The sequence below is a fragment of the Diorhabda carinulata genome, chromosome 5 (genome assembly GCF_026250575.1).
Source record: "Diorhabda carinulata isolate Delta chromosome 5, icDioCari1.1, whole genome shotgun sequence".
NCBI classification, from domain to species: domain Eukaryota; kingdom Metazoa; phylum Arthropoda; class Insecta; order Coleoptera; family Chrysomelidae; genus Diorhabda; species Diorhabda carinulata.
In genome coordinates, this window is record NC_079464.1 from 24428001 (window position 1) to 24451085 (window position 23085).

Here is a 23085-nt window from a genome sequence, read left to right on the forward strand (position 1 = left end):
ACTAATCGCAGCTGAGGAACTGAAGGCGGATGCCCTGACAGTTGCTTTTGGATATGATACAGTCACGAAGATTTCGGGTTGTAACAAGAATGAAACCATTTAAATAGAAGGTATGTTCGACAAGAAGTCAAGAAATTTGGAAAGTCGGAACTGTAGTAGGCCAGGGCATAAACGCAAATACAATAAATTAATTTATATATAAAACATCATTTGTAAACCTCAATGAACCTTATAATAATTGTTATGAAATGAAAAATAAACAATCTGACTGAAATACTATTTTTAAAATTAACTCCAATATTCTTATTTCTTAAATATCAAAATTAAAAATGGAAGATTAAAAAGAACATCAATTTGTTACTTATAGGGAGAGTTAAAACTCTTTTTTCACACTAAAAAGTGGTTTTGGATATCTTTTGATGGGAATATTTGTGAATTTGGTCACTTATCTCTCAATTTTTGTGCTACATGATTTTTTTCAATACTTCTAATTTTCAAGATGTGTTTCTACAACAAAGTTTCATAATAGTTACTCTGAAGATGAATTTTACCAATTTTACCAGATTATAAAGTTCATTTCATTTACACTTCTCCTATAAAACTTGTGGAATAAGACTTCTAGTACTTAACTGGTAATAGTTAGAAAAGGTTTCAAGAAATTCAACTAAATGGATGCATCTACATGAGAACCAAATACCATAAAAGTATTTTTCGCATAATCTTGAAAATAAATTTTGGTTCTAGTATCGGTTATAATGGAACTTTAATACTATTCTCGGTGAATTTCTTTCGGTCCCTTTTCAACCATAACCCTGATTCGGTTTCAACTCTGATGCAGCCGGAGAAACCTACCGGAAGATTTGCTCTAATCCCGTGTGACGTGTCAACGCCCAAATTTCGAATAAAATTGCCGTCGACCCTTTTCTGTTCCTTTCATAGCAATTCCGCGTCGGCGAAAATATTTCCCATTTCAGTCGGTTAATAGAAAGGAATTGGCCCAGTAGTACACCTTGTGACATACTTTTATAATGTCCTTTCGGTTTCTAGAAATTTAATAAAACGATATTTACTGTTGCAATATGCCCGGATTAAATCTGAATTTCTCATGAGGTTGATTATGAAAATAAATGGAGCTAAGTTTTCGGAAAATATTGCAGAAATATAATGAGGAAGTTATATCCAAATTTAACCCAGTAAATAAAGGGTCCAACCTTGTATGAACGTCGCAGAGTGTTCTTTCAAGTTTTAATGGGTATATTTAGACTTCAAACCTCCAAAATAATGAGTGGGTATGAGGGGGGAAGTGATCCAAAAATTTCGGAAAATTTGGTTTATTGCAGAAATATGTTATCTTGAGAATTTTCATTACAGTGATAAATGAATATCATGAATGGAACACTATGTTACACCATAAAAATGGTTTGTATTTGCAGTATAGTGATGTAGTGTGATAATACAGGGTTCACTTGTCAACTGGAATTTGTCCACATTTTCTTTCCCTTTTTTCTTTGAAACTTCTTGTGTAACTTTTTCTGCGATGATTCGCATGCTGAACTTTCCGGTAAACTGACCAACAGTAATCCGCCATCATGTTGGTGTTCCAGCGGTCCTGGTAATGTATTTCCATCACTTTAACATCCTGGTGAAAACGCTTACCTTGCTCCTCACTAACATTTCCTAAATTGTCTGGGAAGTAATCGAGGTGACTGTTCAAAAAGTGAACTATACAAATACCAGCTTTAGAGCAAAATGCAAATCAACATCGATTTTATATGAATGTCTTGGCAGTAGGTAATAATTTAGTAGGTCCATGTTTTCTTGATAATATCTTGAATGGTTAGCCATACAGCCAAAATGATTCCCCATCCAAGCTTTAAGATATTCATCTTCCCTAAGACATGTGGTTCATGCACAGTGGTCTGGATACGCCCTTTCCTTATGTAAGTAAGACAATGTTTGGCAATTTGCGGTTCAATTAGATATATGGGTGATTCCATTATAACTGTGATATTCAATGTCCTGTATTGTTTTTTTGTACTAGTCATTAATTAATAATCAATTAATAAAAATTTTGTGTTAATTGAATAATTCTTAAGATATTTAAACATTATTTTTATACAATATAACTTGCCACTTAAAGAAAACTTATACTACATCACTTGAATGTCAGTACCGTGTCATGTCCATTCCTAGAATTTACCGATAAATTATTAATTTTTTTTGTCGTAACAAATGATTTAAACTAATTACCTTATAAATTCTAATGTTTATGATCAAACTGAGGAAAATTGATGCACTTGTTGTTTAATATCTTAAGTTACCATGTCAGTACCGTGGATAAATGAGTCAGTACCGTGGAACTCAAAATCCGACATTTGTGTCTTGCTCGTGATACTTTGAAGTTGTAGTAAATTCCTCTTAGAGTTTTATTTTTACAGTAAAATAGATGAATAATATGCATAAAAAAGTTAGAAAAGTTAAATTTTAAAATCTTGAAATTTTGAATACAAAAAATCACAGTTAGAACGGAATCACCCATATTTGATCTTGTTTTTATACCTCCTGTGAGTATATTCAGTGAATAATTACAATTCCTGATAATTTTTCACATGGCGTACGACATGTACAATGATATGAAAATGTACTTATTTTCTGAACCATAAATTCTATCAAGTTAAACAAAGAGTATCTTTTTAATGAAAAATCATTTCTGTTATATTTAGATTGTAAAGGTTGTCCCTGTGAAAATTACGAACTGTTAACTATTGAGCATGAGTCGCACTTGGCCTTCAGAGAGTGTTGTAGAATTATTTATTCCATCAAACACCAAGTGGAACTTTAGTTATGTCATAGTATTATTCTAACGCCATATTTACTCACTCCAGAATTTCTTGCATCAAGTCGCGGAATACCAACGAATTGTTAATCAACTGAACATAATGTAGAAATGTGTAGAAAATTTTATACATAAAACATAAAACAGTTACCTTGATATCAACATTGTATGAAAACATATGTATAAAATAAATGTTGCTGTTTATAAATATAATCTTCTATTGTAATATGATTTATTCGACAGTCATTTTGCTACTTCTTTTCGTTTGTAGAACTGTGTTCACAAAAGTACATGAAGCGTTTTTCATATATTAGCGGCTCAAAGTTAATGAGATTTGTTCATTCCTCTTAATTGAATTCATTTTTTTACTTCTCTAGCAAAATAAGTTTTCTCTAATGCTGGAACGTTTATAGTGCGCAATTAGACTTTGCTAAGAGAAAAAGATAATGGGGAAAACCTTTATCAGTATAATAGTTTTGTAGAGAGGAAATGCAGCGGATATTTCCCACGGGTGAACAAAAAACTTCTGAACCATTATATTAAAAGAATTCTCGGTATATACAAAATACAAAAATACTCTTAGTTGTGATTGTCTACAAATGAGGTATGGAGTTGAGCAGTGCCTTGAAAATTCTAACGCAGGTTCACAATGGCACTGGTGATTCCAAAATTACATTACATACCAATTATTCAAATACTTCACGATTGATTGAGTGAGCAGAATCTTATTCTCATCAGAGTTTGATGATAATGATAATATAATTAATATATATACTTTTGCTCAAAAAACTTATTTATTTTGGTTCTCTTCCAGTCATTCATTGCTTTTTTGAAAGATAATTTCTCTTACCTGTCGTCTCAATTTCAACCTATGAAATTTTTTTTCTGAACTTATCTGTACAGCTTTCTCGCAAACTTATTCACCCATTATCGCTACTGGAACAGTCTTTTTCGTGCCTTCAAATTCCAGCTCTGTATTGAAGTTATTATTTCATAATTTTGTACCATATAGTCCACAGTAAAATAGAGAGTTGAACAACAGTGAAGAGAAGGTGAAGAATCGAGTGCCTCTTGGTCTTGCCCTGGCAATGTCTACTCTTTTATGCACCGCATTATCCATCGTTGGATTCCTAGATTATGAATTAACTTCAAAGTTAGGTTTTCGTCTATTTAAATGCTAATTTGGAACATTGAAGGCTACAGTATTTCATAATCTTTGACGTAACACTAATTTTTAACTGTCAGCATATATACTATATATACATATATATACTGTGTTTTGTAGTAGCCAAAGTTGACCCATATAATAATAATAAATAATTGATAAAAAGAACATAAAAATAGATTGGGATGTAATTATTTTCTCAAACATCTAAAGTGAAGATAGAAAACATGAAAAATTTCGACTACTAGCTAAATCTTGCTCAATACTGATGAGTTGCACTTTGAATATTAGTTCATATTCAAACAGATTGTTTTGATGAAATATTTGCAGCCAAACTCAAAATCTTTCAACTATAAATGATGTTAGAAAAGGTGTTTCTCACCAATGTTCCGAAATGTGGGATGTTGTGTTTTAATAATACGCTGCAATCAGGATTTCTCATCGTCTTTGTTGAACACGTCGTCTGAGGTTATCAATTTCTCTTGAAATATAGCATTGTTTCACTTATGACTCCAACTTCTTATTGATATCGGTATGTAATGCGTTCAATTGACTGATATATGATAAGATAAAATCGTATTAAAGCATTTCTTGTAACTTTGACACATGCTGAAAGTGTGAATTTTCTTTTATGTTTGAATTTAGTTTATGAAGTTTATGTTCACTGTAATATTTTTCCAATTTATTCTATTTCCATTCGTGTGGTGAATTAATAAACAGTGTCTCTTACGTTCTTAATTAATTCAACACTACACTTAACTAATTGTTATAATTCACTTATCACTATCACTTAACTAACTTGGATAACTCATTCAAACCCCTCGATTTCTTCTATTTTGGGTTGTTCACTACACCGTTACCTTGAATATCTCAATAGATTTCTAAGAATTGAAACTAAAGGAGTGAAGAAACAAAAAAAAATAAAAAATAGACCTTTCTAGAAATTATTTGAAAGAAATAATATAAGTAAACCCTCTGCTACAATAAAAAGTTGTATAAAAAGCAAACATCAAAAGTCGAATTTTAGAATGCGTAGTATTTCAATTGTATATCAAAGGTTGTTGCCTTCACCGAATTTTAGAATTCCATAATAGCCGAACAGGGCCGGCTTGAGGACCCATTTAACGAACTTGTTCGAAAAATATGCAAAAGTTCATTCCCAGAACTCGATATTATTTATTTGGTTCTGATCAAATTGACTTCGTCATTCTGCACCTGGAAATTGAACTTGTCATATCCCAAAGACATATAGAATAATGAATAACTGTTTCACAATTGTTCAAAGTTTTTTAAACGATATGTTTCTTGTGAAAACTCCAACACAAGTTCGAAGTAACTGAAAATCTTGTTTAGAAAGAGTCTCTTGATAGTCAGCGAACCGAATAACTTGAAAATAAAGAAAATCTGTATAGGGTAACAATCAGCGTAAGAGACGAATTTCAAGAAAACTGCATATTCGAAGTTTCATATTTATAACAAATTGCAAAAAACAGAATACATATTCGGTTACACTTATAATGCTCTTCGATAACTAGGTACTTGTTAAATAATTTTCCTATCACTTCAATTGATTGCATTTATCTTTGTAATAAATGGAAATAAATGAATAGATGATGTACAAATATTCAAGCTCCAATGAGGTGCGAGACTCTTATATGGAAAAATACCAGCAGCAGAACTTCAGAAAAGAGTCTGTTGAAGTGAATTCCATATATGTATCAAATACAGATCCAGTTGAAACACGGCTAACGAATAGTCCTTGAGCCCAGCGAAACATTTTTTATTTATGACCACACCGTTGTACCTTTTTGTACTTGGTATTTGGATGGAGTTGATAAAAGTTCGCACATTATGGTAGTGGGGGGTTCGCTTATCAAGCTTTAAATTTGTTGTCAATTCTATGCAACAGAAATTATGACTACATCAGTAATTATATTTAAATATATAGTTTTAATCATATCATTAACAGAATAATGAGTCACTTGACACGTCGTACACTCCAAATATGTCAAATTTATAGAAACAAAAAATGTGTTACGAGACGGCTGATTCTAATGGAATTTTTTTGCAATTACGTAGTAACCTTTTCAGACAATTTTTTCGGGACATATGCGCAGTCGAATGCACCAAAATTGTCTTTTCGCTTTTGAAAAGGTTTCCGCGATTAGGACGAAGAGAAATTCCTGACATATCCAATTGTACTTTGAATCCATTATCAAAAGAGGGATAGGAGTAGGGAAAGAAGTGATCCAAATACGTGATTCCAACCGACATACTCCGCTCAAAGAATACCTTTTTTGGTTGATACCAAGGCCTCAATCTGCCTACTCCCTGTAATTCAACCGAGGGAATGCAAAGCTGAACCAAAAAAATATGGAATGATTGAAATATAAATAAAAGGTAATATACTTAACATCGACAACAGCGTGGTTAGTATCACTACTAGTCTTAAGTTGATTTGTTCGGCGTGCTGGAAAGTATATTATTGGTATAAGTGGTAAAAATGTAGGGAGTTTAGCTTTTCGAGAGGTTGCTGTCGTCCCTTGTGTTCAGATAGTTGAAATGTCTGTTGGTTCTATTGGAACCAAAACTATTCTCTCATTGTGTGTCCGGTATCGAGACAATGTTGGTCAAGGGTGGAGGAAATATCCAAATTAATGACTGACAATAAGTATTCCTTTGCCCTGATGGAAAAACGTCTATTTGTCTGGCCAGCATAGGAACATAGCCAATTCAAGCAAAGGATTTCATGCTCCATGATATTCATTGGGTATTTAATATTTCACGTATCCTATTAGGTGGAAGATTTTCTAATTGGATTTGAAGATTATGCGAACACCGAGGTGTTTGGAGATTTAGAAAATTCGGTCTGTTACACTTCTAATATAAAGAAGGGATGTCTGCAATTGATTCTTCAAGTCAGTAGAAGAGGGTGGAGTATTTGGAGAGGAAATTTGTATATACTTCTAGAGACGGAGTATCTATCCACCTTCGAGCAATCAAAATCAACTAATAGTGGGTGTTTTGTGGGTAAGTTTTGGGTACTTTTTTTTCTCAAATTTAATTCTCTATCCATCCATATAAGTATTTTTGTCAGCAAGCGTCTTGAAAAAATCGCTCCGGTTCGTTATTTTTTAACCCAATTTTTGAAATCTGATATTGTTTTTGAAATACTTTTTAAAGCAACTGCATCAATTGCTTTTCAAATGATATAATTGTTATGCTAATGTAACTAAAGTTGTTGTTGAAAACTATCTGACTTTGTTGATTCACTTGAGCTTTCCGAAAATTCAAAAATCAGATTTTGAAAATTTTTGGATTTTTTTGCATAATATATCATAATATATGGTGGCGTCAATCCATGTTCACCAACTGGTTATGAAGGAAATAGAATATTTGGACAATGATATTTGAACATTTGCACTCTCAAAGGTGCTTTAACAAATCAAAAGGTCACTTAGAGTACTGTATAAGTTCTCAGTCTCCATCCTGACAACAAAACATATTTACAAGTTAATATCACTGAGGAAGCAGATACCAGCACTGTAGTATAGTGTAACTATAAATAAGATTTTATTGGAAGGAGAATGTTATCAAATTTTTCAATAGAACCGGAGTCCGTTACTTAAAGCATTAGGGAAAAGAAGAAAATATTGATAGGATTGTCTCTCTATAAAATAATTTAGAAATTTTGTGGCAATTGTTAATAGTATCACTGAATTTATTTCTTGGTATGTTTCTGCTAATTTCAATTGAGAAACTCAGCTCAACATTCGGCGACGTCCGTTTCTAATATTGCGCCTATGAATTATCTCGATACCGAATTCGCGAACAAACTAATCGAAAGAATTATCAAGGTTTCATACAAAAGGTTTATGAATCTTGCCCAATTATCAGAGAGAATAGAAACGGAAGAATCCTCTTAGTGCCTTGTTTTTATTTAAATGAATGGTTTATTTTGATTTATCGTTATTATTCAGTTTTACGGTCAAAGATTCCATTTGTACCAGGTTGCTCCATTTTGAAGAATAGGGTTTATTCCCTTTATCGTACAGTAAACTAAGAAAGATTGATTTAGCTACAATTCCCACATAAATGTGTTTATGACATTTTTCTTCTGAAATATACAGAATTTTATCGTAAAATTGCTTTATACGCTGCTCATCATGTCTAGGATGTCGACGGAAGTCGAATAAATCTTTTCTATCTCTGATGATTTCTGAACCAAAGTAATTCTTCAACTGATTCATTTCTACAATTTTTTATTCCTATTTTGTACTTGTCTTTCTCAAATTCATATATTCTTTTGTTTTTAACACTCAGCATCGTAATTAATAAAATATTCCGCAAATTTATGCTGATAATTTTGCAATGATTGTGAAACAATATTCATCTAACAATGTCCTTGACCTCTGGCATTTGTTTTATTGCCCGGAGTATAAACTCGACAAGGTCTAGAAATTCTTGCCTGAAATGTTGGCCTTCAGAAATTATTTACAGCCGACCTCTTGTTCCTGTTATTAGGATTAATATTCTACCAGAACTTGGTTACTGAACTCCGAGACGGTGAAAAAAAATGTTTTTTTTTACTAGAGGACTCTCGCCTTTTCTTATTAGAATATATATTGCAGATTTCCAGGAAAAACTGAATAGACAAAAACTTTATATTTATGTGCTAAGGGAAATATAAGGAATAAATTCATACCGAGAACAACGGAAAAAGAGATATATGAAGGGTGTTTTTCCATATAATAGCGAGTGACGTATCCATCAATTATCAATTAATGAAATTTGCTCATATTTTGAGTATTTTTCGAAAGATTTTTGATGTTTTACTAAACGAGAGCATATGAAACACATATTGTCTGACAGAAAATTGATTTAAATCGACTTTCGTCTGCGAAAATAATTGATAACCAAAGAGGTTAACCGACGTATGCTTGGAATGAATTATTCAACCAACCCCTAGGTTGGTCAAACCGCTTCGAGCTCGTTTTGTGTCTGAAATGAGTGTGAATATGACAAGGGTCAGAAGTAAGGTAACAGAAGTCCTCATATTTTTGTTAGAGGCGTCTTGACGTTTGGATTTAATCATAACACATGAAGTAGAATACGTGAGAATTTGGAAAAGATAAGAAATGTAGATTCTTAAATTAAATCCAAAACAGATTGTGATAAAACCTATTCCACTCTCTAAGTAAATAGCATTAGCAGAAATTGGGTACATTACCATGAGTATATTTACAGAGTGTTGCAAAAAAGGTGATCATGTCTCTAGAACTGATAGAAAACCGAAATGTATTTGGGGTTTTCACAATGCAAAATTTTAGTAACGCCAAAAATTACATTTTTAAGATTTTGCCGCAAATACTGGCAACATTGTATTGAAGTTTTGGAAGCTGATACATCCAATGAATTTGTTTTTTTGTCTGACTCAATAGAGGGCGTTAGTTACACGGCTCGTAACAGCTAGTATTGAACATAACTTTCCCAATATTAGATTTATCGAGCAGAATTTCAAGTAAACTTGAACATTTAGTGATGATAAATATATCAATTAAACAGAAAATCACAAGATAAAAATTTGAAAATATGCTGATAACATAAAATAGAATTCAATTATAGTCAGCTATGAAGTCATTATAGTGACGTTGAATTTTGTCTTTCAGTTCTTGAGATGAATTCACTTTTGTATTAACTTTTTTTAAGATACGACCAAACTATCCAATGTTAGGGATTAAAATCACATGAGCGAGGAGGCCCATGAATCGGAGCTCCTGCATCTCTACCAATCCATCGATTCGGATAATGGTTACTCAACCAATTGCGACATTTATCAAAGTGTGGTGCAGCTCGATTGTGCATAAAAATAGAGATCTTCGCTTGTTTAGTTTTAAATTTTCTAATATCTCGAATAAGTGATTGCTTAAAACATCCAGGTACATATCACCATTTGAATTTCCACATTACGTTTTACTAAGCAAACCCGAAACTAAGAAAAAAAGAAAGATGAATTTTGAATTAATCTCCACTGGTTTTGGCTAAAATAACATTGTCGAATGAATCAAAACATTTCTGATTTTTTTACAATGAATTTCATCTGCTTTTTCATGACCTCTTCCATGAGTTATAGTATTGAAAAATTTCACTATAAGCATGTTTTCTGAGGCTTGGTATGCGGTTATGATGAAGAAGAAAGTCGTTAGTGTCTTTCTCAAATTCACAGAATTGCCAGCTTCAAAAGCATTAGCATTTATTTCGTCCAAAGAAGTCCAAAGAAGTCTAACTATAGAGGCTTTCATATCATTCTTATAAATCGGAACAGATTGAAACTTGTCTCTGCTCATCTCAGCATACGGTAGGAGATGGACAGATAGTCTAATTAGTTGCTGTGTGATATAGCTATGAAATGGATTCATAGTATCTCACTTCTAGAAGATCATCTATAGTAAAAACACTGTCAATGCCATTGATATATCCATAGTCCAGTATGTTTAGGAATTAGAAGAATTAGTTCCATCCTAAGAATTGAAACTTCCGAAAGAATTTTACCTCTACCAGGAGCATTAACTTCACAAACATGATCAGAATATAACAATTTCTATCAATCTATTACATCAAGTAGATGTACCAGCAGATACTTGAGATAATGAAAACTATCAAATATAGTTGTAGACGTGTCTCTGAGAGACAGTAATTTACAAACAAAAGTGTCAAAAATATCCCTATGAAAATCATATCAGATGTCATATAAGTACATGATTCATTTAACGCTTAGTAACGAAGGTTGATATGGAGTCTTCTGAAATAATTTATACTATGAAAATAAACTGTTTTCACCAATAAATTACTGTTTCTCATATTAAGCGAAGAGGTTAAATGTAGAATGGTAAATAATATTTTTGAAGAGCCAGTTACGATGACAAAATTACAACTCATCAGAAAATTCCGGATTAACAAACGTGTTTATATCACTTTTTGATGCGAGTAAAAACTTGAGCTGGAGCCCGTAGTGAGTTTGCGAAGTTAACAATTTATACTAATTATCATCTTTTCTACTATATTACGGTTTATAAAATGTCGTTTTGTATCTTAAGTTTTAAATCTTTTAAGCTTCAGGAAATGCCGCATTCGACTTTCTTAAATAAATAAACTATTAACCTACTTTCATACCGCCTTATCACTGAAGTACATTTTTTATCTCAGAAGTAAAAAAGTCTAATAGGTAACATTTTGTGTACAGATACACAAAAATAAAGTACATCACAACAGAAATAAACACTCCAACTGATAAAATCCATACCTATATACATAATAGTATATTACACACCGATCTAAGAAGGATTTCACTAGTGTCGAGAGATTAGATATACTTAACCAAGTACCATACTGAATACACCATTACACCCACAACCCACAATTGCACTGTCTCTGTCTCCGCGAAAACTCCAGCTGCGAGAATCTTCAGATTCATTCCCTGACTACTAAACTATAGAGTAGGCTGTAAGGAATTGGCCTCTTGTCCCTGTTTAAGCAACTTTTACATCTAGCAATTCCAATGCTTCTAAATACATTCAAAAATTTATTATTGGATACATTTTCTAACAATTTTACATTATTAATATTTATGTCATGATTGTGACTAGCGGCGTGATCGGCAATACCTGATTTTCCGGTCCATCTATATTTAAAATTAGCTATGTGCTCTTTAAACCGGACCATAACGAATCTCTTAGTCTGCCCAATGTACTTTCGGTCACAATCACCATAGCTAATTTCATATAGACCACTCTTCTCCAAATTTGGTATTTAATCCTCAATATTACATAACAACTGTTTCAATATTTTGTTTATAAACCAATTTAAAACACATTTTTCTAAATATTCCTTCCAATCCTTTTGTATAGAGAGGATTGAAAGGAATCAGCAAATTTTTGTTGTAACCAATTTATTCAATTTCTTACTCAAAGAGACATCTGTTTGAATTTTGAGTCAATGACCCGAAACATTTTTTTTTTTTTGAAACTCACACCAGATTTCAAATTCTAAATTGCTTAATTTATATATTGTTCTTTTGTAAAGTCCGTATACTTTCATTTACTGTAGAAATATTTGATTTTTAGATCCAGCCAATTCTTTCTTGCAAATTCACGAACTCTGTCTGAAAAAACACTTGTTCTATGGTAAAATTTAAGAAACCAAAAATCAGCACTCACCAATCTGATCTTAATAGTAATAAAGCTCTACTTACCTGTTTCGATCCGTTGACCGTGGAGTCATCACAACTAAGTTGGAATTTCTGGAACCGTTGGAGATATTCATACTGAATACAGTACACCAACACTTACAATTACACTGTCTTCTTCTCCCGCGATAGTGCATTCCGCGTTTCGATAACCAAGTTATCGTCTTCAGAGACTGAAGGTAGAATGAAATCTAATAAGTGGGTTTATAAATCCAACAATACATGAAAAAAATGATGGATAAAAGCGATTTGTATAACAACTGCACATGTTTATTTTTATGTTTAGGCATTCGGCAACTCTAGGGACGCAAAGTTTCGATATGTTACTTTTCGAAAACAATTGATGATAATTCAACAGAAAACTGATAATTTCGTGGAATAAAACAATTTTATACATGATTGATAAAAACTGACATTTTTCTGTTAACTTTTGAGGTGCTATCAATAAATTTACAACAGATTTGGTCCGAATAACTTTTAGTGTTGCCTAGGGTTATTTATCTTATAATTCCTGTCATTATTTGAGACATTTTTTTTTCGACATCTAGCATCTTTATTCTTCTTCTCCAATGTTCCATTCAAAAAAGCTCCATTAACACACAGTATGTAATAGCAAAATACTTTTAATTTAACCTGTTATTTATTTTACAATATTGATGCTTTTCAATATCTGTTGATTCGTATTATTTGGTTTGTTTGGGTTTTCACGAACTCAAAGTATTATATTGGTATATTCAATTAGAATAGTAGCTGTATTTTATATATTGCGTATTTATTTGCTTTTTATAAAGGGAACATATCAACTCCGAATTCAGTTGATAATTAAATTATTTCAATGAATGTGCATGTACTCGTTAATAATGATATTCCATTTTTTTTATTCTATTACAAAACATTATCAAATACTGAAAAAATATTTGGGTTGTTAATATTATCAATGAAATTCGAAAGTAGTGAATAGAATGCATGTGAAGTGATAATGCATATATCAATGAAACTTTGTTACCAGGCAAATTTATCTTCAAATATACTTTTAGTCTAGGATCCCACCGCTTGATCTTGCAGGTATCTGTTTTTTTGATGAAATTGATTTTAGAGGAATCTTGAGGATGTATAGAATAGATTAAGGATAGGTTATCTTGTAAAAATTAGCCGCAAATACCGGTAATTAATCTAAATGTCTTTAATATACTAATATGACTTGCAGCTTTATGTTTTTTCAGTCAATACAATAGCATTTGGAAAAAAGTGATGTAACAAATCAAAATTAAAATGGTTGCCAGCTCTCAGTCGGCCGCAGCATTAGGGTTGCCTGGTATAAACAGGTATATTATTGTTATTTAACGGCATTTATGGGATTTTTTCAAATTTTTATGCAAGACGGAAGCTTTATATTCATTGAACATGAAAATTCATGGTTGCAATTTGCACAATGGCCGCAAACAGAGAGGATTTTTGGAGTTTTCCTTTTTGTTTTTCTATATTTATGTATACTTAGATATTTGTTTTATTTCATTAAGAACTGCATTTGCTTTTATTATGCGTGCATCTTCTATCTTGCGCTTCCACCTACCTGGAGCGAGAGTCGTTCAAAAAATTATGCCAACCTCGGTTTGCGGCCATTATGCAACTGGCAACCATGAATTTTCATGTTCGAGGTATATAAAACTTCAACTTTGCATCAAAATTTGAAAAAAAAAAAACGGTAAATGGAGTTAGTTAACAATAATATATCTGTTTACACCTGACAACACTAATGCTGCGGTCGACTGAGAGCTGGCAACTAAGCACCAAATACTAAACTATTCACTAACAATTATTACTAAACTATTATCTAATTTATTAAAATTCACTGTTTGGTTTACTTTTCACTATTCCGATGTGTTCATTATGACACCAAATTATTCACATTCCGTTCACTGGACATGTCTCATTTTCCACAAACCTCTATTCTCCATAAAAATAGTCAAAACATAATGTAAACAGCTTATAAAAGTAATATATAAAAACATGATAAAGAAATATATTGGCGCATGCACCAAACTTTGATTTCTATTAACATAATGATACCCGCTTGCCATAGCCACGTTGATACTATTATTATACAAATAATGATGTTGTAAATTAAGTCTAGTTTGAGAAATTATTCTTTCTGGGCGTATTATTTTAAATTCACTGTATAATATAAAATCCGATATTATATTCGTTATAACCGGAATTCAGTATTAGAAGTTTGAGCAGGATTATAAGCTCAAGAATATTTCTAATTTCATAAAAATTGTAGATTGACTGAATAACTTTTTTTTTGTTTCAGGTAAGTGTATTTTATCAAATGGAATTCATTGATTTTGGTGTTGAGTTAACATATCAAACGAAAAAGCTTTTGAAAAGTGAGGGAATATTCAGGTATATTTCAATGAACAGGTAGGATTAAATCCAAATAATAGCAAAAGTGAATTTTTTTAGTCAAGGAAGTGACATGAAAACTGATATTTGTTTAACAGACATTACATCAGTTTGTTTCTGGTAGAATGCTTGAAAAAATTCTCTCATCAAGAGTTTGATTATCCCAATGGAATAATTTCTCCGTTTTTCAATATAAATCTATGTAATTGAAAAATGTGTTCAGTTAAATCTACAGAGGAACTATCGTAAACAGGAAATCATCATCCTCTCCGATAGTCAGGTAGTCATTGGAACTCTAAGCTCTAATATCCTAAATTCAAACTCGTTGGGATTGTTTAGAAAAATTGAATGAGACAGACAAGAAAAATAAAATTACCCTGCAATGGATTCTGATCCACACCGGAGCAAAGGGAGATAAAATAGCTGAGACATGCAAAGACTCTTTTTTGAAACTATACCCAAAGAATACCTGCTGGATGTATCAACCTAAGTAAGAAAAATCTACAAATACTAATAGGAATCCTGTCGCGACACTTCAATGGACTCTTGGAGACGCTAAACCTAGCAGATAATATGGTGTGCAGATTTTGTTGCATTCTCTCGAAGTGTGAAACACTAGGGATCTCCAGAGCACTTCACCTGGAAGCGCTTGAAATAAAAGACGAAGGTCTCTAGAAAGAGGGACACAATAAATCGTTTGGGTCGCAGTGTACGCAACACCCTAAATCTATACGTACATATATACAAATAACATCTAACACAAATTCTATGTACATCTTCATAAAAATTTTAATTTTAATATTTTAATAAGATCAAGCACAGGGGTCTAGTTTTTTCAAGTCGTGAATTGTCAATCTCATTCAAGGATTACTTAATATAAAGCCTTTTCTCTTAACACTATTAATTTACTAGAATTTACGAAGAAAAATGCTATCTTTATACAAAGCTTTCCCAAATTGGGATTTCAAATCAAATAGAATATTTTGTGCACGCAATTATCTTTCTAAGCAGGAAGCTTAGAATTTTTGAATCTTCATAAGCTGTTTAATCATTTTTTTGTCTATTCAATAGTTCTCAACAATAGTACTATATTCCTTTCATCATAGTAAAATAAGCAAGTGGATTTCAACGATGTTTTTAAAGTTATGGATTTTACTTTTTCAGTGTTTTCATACCGTAATATGGAACGGAAATTGTTCACACCCACATAACCCCAAACTCAATATTCTACTTAATCGAAAACGGACAGAGAACGACGTTTTTATCTTATTTTTATAGCAACTTACTGCTAAAAGCTACACTTTAGTTATTAGTGAAACGAGGTTCAATTTAATTCACAGTTTAAACTAACTTACATGAAATGAGATTCAAACTCAATATTATTGTTATTATCTGACACTCTTTATCTGAAGGAGTCAAGATTTGCGAGATATTTACAGTTAAACGTGGGGCTGTAACATCGCGTGCATTCAAACTTGCATTTATTCCATAGTAGGATTCATTTGTCATTATGTAATCGCGTTTAATAAATAAATTAAACATTGTGGTTCATCTTTCAAGGTTTTATATGAATAAATGAAATACATTAACTTAACAAAGAAATCGATTAAGTTGGAATTTCTGGAACCGTTGGCGATATTCACTATTCACGCTACCACTACACCAACACTCACAATTAGACTGTATGACGCGCGTTTCGATAACCAAGTTATCGTCTTCAGAGACTGAAGTTTACCTGGTTATCGAATCGCGCGTCAGACAGAGTAATTGTGAGTGTTGGTGAAAACAGTATATTCAGAAAGAAATCGATGGTATTTGAGCTATATGGAGTTGTGGTATATTACAAATACATGCTATAATAAGTGAGAGATGAAATTACTTCAAACCCGCTGAAATTTTTAAAATCTGCCCACTTATCGCAACGAATCGCCCCTTTTTTGGTTAATTTCTAGGCCTCAATTTCTCCATTCATCTTCTTTGAAAGGGACCCGATATGAGTCGATGGAAGCGGTAAGGCAAAAAACGTCAGAGCTTCTAAAGGCCCTCATCAAAAACGACTTTCAGCACTGCTTCGATTAATGGAAAAAACGTATGGAAATGTGTGTGGCATGCAAATGAGAGTATATTGATGAGGGGCATTCGAATGTATAATAATTTTTATAATAAACCCTTGTTCGTAACCAGTCTCGTTAATTAATAGCCAGACCTCGTAATCATGACTCCCAAACTCTACAATTGTATACAGATCCAAAGATATATATCGAAAAGAGAATCCAACAAACATAATATCGAATGCGTACTTCTTGCAAATTCTTTTTCCCTTAATCAATCGATACAATATGTTACCGGTATCAAATGAATCGGGTGGCATTTTGGTTTGTGTGTAGCGTGAAATTATAGTAAAAACTTTTATCTGTAGTCATTTTTCTATTCAGTTTCTTTTGTGTTTGTTAATGAAAATTTCATTTGTAAAATCAGGAAATCGTAATGAAAAAAGCAAAGGATGAGTTACTTGAAAAATCTGTTTATATTTACTTTGACCATGTTACGAATCAGAGGATTTGTAGAGCGCTTTACAGAGACCAACAAATTCCTTTTTTGCTACATTCTAAATGTAATTGCTTGGAAGTTCAATCGCACTAAAAAGAGGTGTACAATGAAACTCAGAAGAACACATTTCGAATCGTTGAATTACATTATAAATGATTATTCAATGAGAATTCTTGTATATAGCTCATATATATTGGGATAGTATGAGAACATCCTTCGTTATTTCGTTATGTATATCAGTTTGTCCGAATATTTTGAATTTCACATTTATAACTAAACCAAATTCACAGTTTTGCCATTCCACGATACTTATTAACAAATTGCTTCATAAATTTGTATGCATCTGTCTAAGCAATGGAATTTTTCAACTCAATTTTCCTTTCTTAGAAACGTCTAGTTAATTTGGAATTTTGTACACTTATAACAACGTGGCTATAGAATAATTAAACAAACTCGTACCATTATACTCACCAGAACAATCAAGATAGCAAGTAACGGAATTTAAGGCCTCAATTATTTTTATCCAGATCAAACACTCGGTCAAATTCAAAATCCTGCAGACATTTTGGAAAAAGTTGACAATACAATGATTGAATAAATTCGTATTCAATGTAATCGTACCTACTTCCGATTAGCTAAAGCTAGCGCTTAGTTAACCGTAATTTTAAAAATTGTTGGTGAAGTGATTTTCTATTGAAACATGGCTACTAATTCACCAAAACTTTATGGATAGTGATTTTGATATCAGTTAGTATTTTATCAAAGCTTCCTGGCCAAAAATGTGAAGAGAATACAGCAACGGCACCAAAATGCACCAATTTGCGATAAAAATTTCGCTACATTCCCAGTTCCGACCATGTACCAAGTTTCTTCCATCACTTGTATTAATAGGTTTTATGCGATACCATTATAAAAAACCGGTGAACTCATAAATTGAATTTTTATTCTACTTTAATATGTACTAATCACATATCGGTATGATATCAAAGGGAACCTAGGAATTAATATTTCGAAGAATCTTTTTTCATTACCATAATCGTATACCAATCCTGTGAAATATTGATTCTCATGAAAAACCACAGCATCGTCTAAGCCTGGATATTGTTCAAAATTTACAACTCGTCTTTCTGACTCAATATTTTTGTCGTCAATATTGTTTGTCTCCAATTGATTTTGGCTTGTTGTCATCTCAACTACTTATTCATTCTTCTCTGTAGTTTACTCAACTCGCGTTGTTTTCGTTTGTTTTTAACGATTTTTCATCATGATCATCAAAAACAAAACCAGAAGACAAAGAAATCGCTCCGTGAGAATAAAAATAAATGTAGAGGTAGATCAAAAAAGTTTGGAAGGGAAAAATATCTAAAGAGTAAAATAAAGAAATATATATTGATAAGGATCAAACTACTTTAAAAAGTCAATGTGACGAAGTGAAGCTTCGAAAAGTACAATCAAATGTTGAACTTATTAACACCGGTGAAATTGAAAAAGAAAAAAAAATGTCAGGGAACAAGTGAAAACAAGAGCTTGTTACTGAGTTTAATGGAGTGAACAATAATTATGTTACTTCCAAAGACGAAGATCAATAATTTTTTCCCTAAATAATTACGAGTCGAAAGAAAAGTCTAATACTAGTGAACGCAATGGAGAGTTGTGGAATTGGCTGAAGGTGGCCTGAAAGAAAGGATGGAATTTGGTATGATTAGGTTGATATTATGGAGAAAATTGAATCCCTCGTGAAAAAAATTCAAGAGATTGGTATTCCATCAACGAAATCAATAGATTAAGTACTTTTAGATAGAAATTGTTCATTCTATTATGAATACAACTGAACCGTAGGAAACAGAATTAATATGTCTATATAAATTTGGTTTTCACTTTTAATCGAATATTCTACTTCCACTAATATAACAAGTAGAAATTCAACTGCAATGCAAAAACAGGAGCCGGAATATTCAAACATTATTATTAATGTTTTCAGTCTACTTTTAAATAACTTTTAGAAACAAAACCGATAGGTCGGAGGTAGATACAATTTTGATATATACCTGAAACTTTCCCAATTTATATATTAATAATACCGTAACATCTCACTAATTAACTTTCTAATGCTTTTATATAACCTATAAATTCGTCGTTAGCCGAACAGTGGATGGTATCTGGAATAGATTTATATCCATAAAATCCTACTTCAGCCCATTATTATTTTCCGTGTATTTTTTAAAGGCTTATGTTCACCTCATTACCAGATATAGTAGATTATCACTAAAATTAAAACCGCATTGGTCCAAAATCTACTCTGGTTATAGTTTCCCAGAAAAACATCTGCCTGTCTTTGCTCTGAAGGTCGTCCCATTAATTGGTTTTGATCCTATCTACAATCCTTTCCAGTGCTTTTTCCATTGTTCTGTAGCTGATACAACAGAAGGTTTTGACTCCCATGAAGGGCTTGTCTGCTCGCGCTTCAGCGAGCTCATCAGCTATTTAATCTTATAATTGCGATGGCTCCTCTCTAGATTGAACATTTTTCAATTGCATAGATATCTGCTTGAAAAATGCTTGATGCGTTGTCCAGACTTCCAAAGTGTTCGGTTTTGGGCCTGTACACTAATAATTAGTTAACCAAACATAGTAAATAAACTCCTAAAGTTTAACCCTTTATTATTATAAGATTTTTTACTAAGGCCGAGTTTTTGACTCCACATTAATTGACAACTTCCAAATAAATTTTCAATTTCTCATTTCCTCTTTGGTTGTCTCATTTAATCCCCTAGTTAACTGACAGTTACAATTTTCATGTTCGTGACATATTTCAGTAAGGAATAATGATATATGTCCAGCCCGAAGCTTCACTTTGTTACGTCGATAATAACGTTTTACTCCTTCTTCGGTCATATGAACTTTTGTATTGATCAGGTCTTCTTATTTGTGATAAATTCCTATGCGCTTCGCTTGCACTTCATCTAGTTTCGTTGCAAAATTCAATAGTGAAACACAAGAACTCGATCTCGCTAAGTTTCTATTTGCCATTAAAGAGAGGAAATAAAAAAAGCCCAATGAACGCAAGTGCTCGCACGTAACTGACTAAGTGTCCACGCGAGTGCGAACGCGGCGCTTGTGGTGCGGTGCCGAGGCAGTAGCTTTTAAGCCGAATACTTAATATCATCACTATATTTCATTTGGTGATGTGTTAACATTTTATGGTAATCATGGAGTGAAATATGAATGGCCAAATTCACGATTTGATACTGGAACAAATGAAAGTTGAATAACAAACGCTAGAAACGACATAGAAAGTAGTGGGCGTATACAGATTGTGGAGTGGTTTGCTGTTATATGCGAATTGGGAGATATTAGAAGAAATATTGAAATGGTTGGAGCTTGAAAATCTGACGGAGCTCGAATAGGAATGATCCTAGAAGAATAATGATCGATTTTATAGAAACATTGCACATGATTACCTTCATTTTTTTGTGAAACCAAAAAAGTACTATAGAAAAACTTTCACCACCCAATAAAGCGAAGAAAATATCGTGCTGTCGGATAATGTTTACATTAGATATTTAAAATAAATAAACAGTCAGATTCTTCCTAATTTAGTGTGTAAACCGAAAATAAAATTATTTTTTAAGGGCGAATTAACTGCTCCAATTGTGCGGTGGAAAATCATAAAGTTGATTCAATTCAAAAACATTCGACGACTCACACTGTTTTCATTTATACTGTAAACAATGAATTTGACATGATTGGATTGTACAAAATTGGGCTATTTATTCCTTAATTCAATCAAAAGCTTCGATTCATTAGTTACTATACGTTTTCCACGAGCGAGGTATCTTTTTTATTTTTTCGCTCTTAACAAGAGCTCAGATTATTTTCTACTATTTTATTAGTACAAATAAACACAAAGTTATCCATGTGCAATTTTTTTTATATCAATCATTATTGTACCAATGTCTTTCCCATGATACTCGGGTCATTTACATTACTACCTAGTTGAGTTTCAAACAGCAAAGTTATAGCAAATACCGTTATGTGTGCGTTAGGTATCAAATGGTGGTGATTGGTGATGATTTTTAAATTATACCACCTATTATTAAATTATATCATCACATATCAAACATCTTAATCACCTGACGAAGAATTCAAACAGTTAAATCTCGTGAAAGGACAAGAAAAAACAGTCCAGTTGGAATCATATCAAAAGAATTCCAGCTTAAGTCATTCACCAAATCCAACAGTTTTGAAAGTCTCCAAGATGAGACGAATGAAGGTAGCTAAACCAACGCTGCCTTAATACCAACACCAGCTGCCTCAATGCACCTCCACTGGACCTTAAAGCAACGTAAAAACCCTATTCAATATAGTAATAGCCTTTAAACCACTAATTCTTGAAAGAAAACTACAACAATGTCCAAACTTTAGCCCCCTGCGTATTGAATGCGCAGAAAATCACAACACTATTAGGTAGACTATTAGGGATGCTGCGTCTACAATTGAAATCAAACAAATAAACTTCTGGAGAATACTTCTTCGAAGAATACAGTTAAAACATCTGCAATCGACTGGTATAGTCGTAGAAAATGAGAGTGTATCCTTAACAATATCAACGCTTTATTGCCTTCTAGATCTTATAAGACTGCTAGAACAATTCAATAACTTCTTCACTCACTCGGAAGTAGATTTTTGGATAGAGGTAACTTCAATGCAAACGTGTGCAATAAGGATCGAGGCTTGTAACTTCAAGGGTGAGGTAGCTATCAAATAATACAATAGCTGAAACTAAATAAAACAAATTACATATATTCACAGGCCTGCCAACATACTGCCTCACCAAAGTAGCCACCAAGAAAATTTCATCATCACAGAGTTCTTCAGTTCCTTCCACTATTCGACAGATACGCGCGTATTGTCACAACAGTTGAAAGTGCTGTGTCGATTTCAAAGTGATTAGTTCCTATCTTAAGTGCGTTTTGAATAAACAAATAATTCCACCAAGGCAATCTCAGTAGATGGAAAGCGAATAAAACTAAATTGGATGTTTATTTGGAAAGTGGGTTTCCTTTTGCAATAACAGGCAACAGAATAACAGACAACAATATAACAGAACAATGAAGCATATACTCATAAAATGTCGAAAGTACCACATCGCAAGAATTTTCTAATACATTTGAAGGACTATTTCAGTATAATAACTATCATGAACTGATATTTTGAAAAATGATCAATGTATTGATTTCATTGTAGTTACTTACTGTTCTGTCGCTAATAATGTTATACGATTCTTGAGACTTCTTTTATAAATAAAATAAAAATTCACGTCAATGAATGCATTCACTATACCTTTTATCTATATATCTGAGGTTTAGGGAGAACGTGCTGTGAATCAACTCGATTAGGTTAGCTAGAAAAGACACAGTCAGCAAGTCAGCGGAAAACGGAACGATGAATTTCATTCAAACTATTAGTACGGTTCTTTTAAGTAGAATAATAACTATACTGTGTGTAAACAGAGAAAAGTTGCTGGATAATTAGATTCAACGAGAATGATTCTCATAAGATTTCAATATTATATTTGCCAGCATTATATAAATTATTATTATCAAACATTATCGGTATTACTATGACGTCACGCTGGAATTAGAATGTTTTCTTGACCATTCAGATTACGTTAGAGTTGTATGTATTAGCTAAGTTTCTGTGTTTTTGTCATATTTTTAGTACTTATCAGCATAGCCAGTATTCAAGACTATTGTAGAGTTGACATAATTGCTTTAATTTTGTTCAAAAGATTAAACTTTCTAATATTAAATCGTAATGCCGGCTTGTGCCGTGGCTACATCACACACAAATCGAAATACTGAAGAAAAGGGAATTAGATAC

At 32.4% G+C, this 23085-nt stretch overlaps 1 protein-coding gene and 1 long non-coding RNA gene across 4 annotated transcripts in view; one reads left to right on the forward strand and one right to left on the reverse strand.

Moving 5' to 3' along the window:
- The window catches only part of LOC130893860 (uncharacterized), a 28168-nt gene extending 5652 nt beyond the window's left edge, over positions 1 to 22516 (reverse strand). Inside the window, exons 1-2 of the long non-coding RNA XR_009059259.1 lie at positions 22458 to 22516; positions 12253 to 12419 (exon numbers count right to left, since the gene is read on the reverse strand). This is a non-coding gene — a long non-coding RNA (uncharacterized LOC130893860). The remainder of the gene's footprint in view (positions 1 to 12252; positions 12420 to 22457) is intronic.
- The window catches only part of LOC130893859 (connectin), a 619332-nt gene that overhangs the window by 391608 nt on the left and 204639 nt on the right, over positions 1 to 23085 (forward strand). The gene's annotated exons all lie outside the window — the stretch shown is intronic.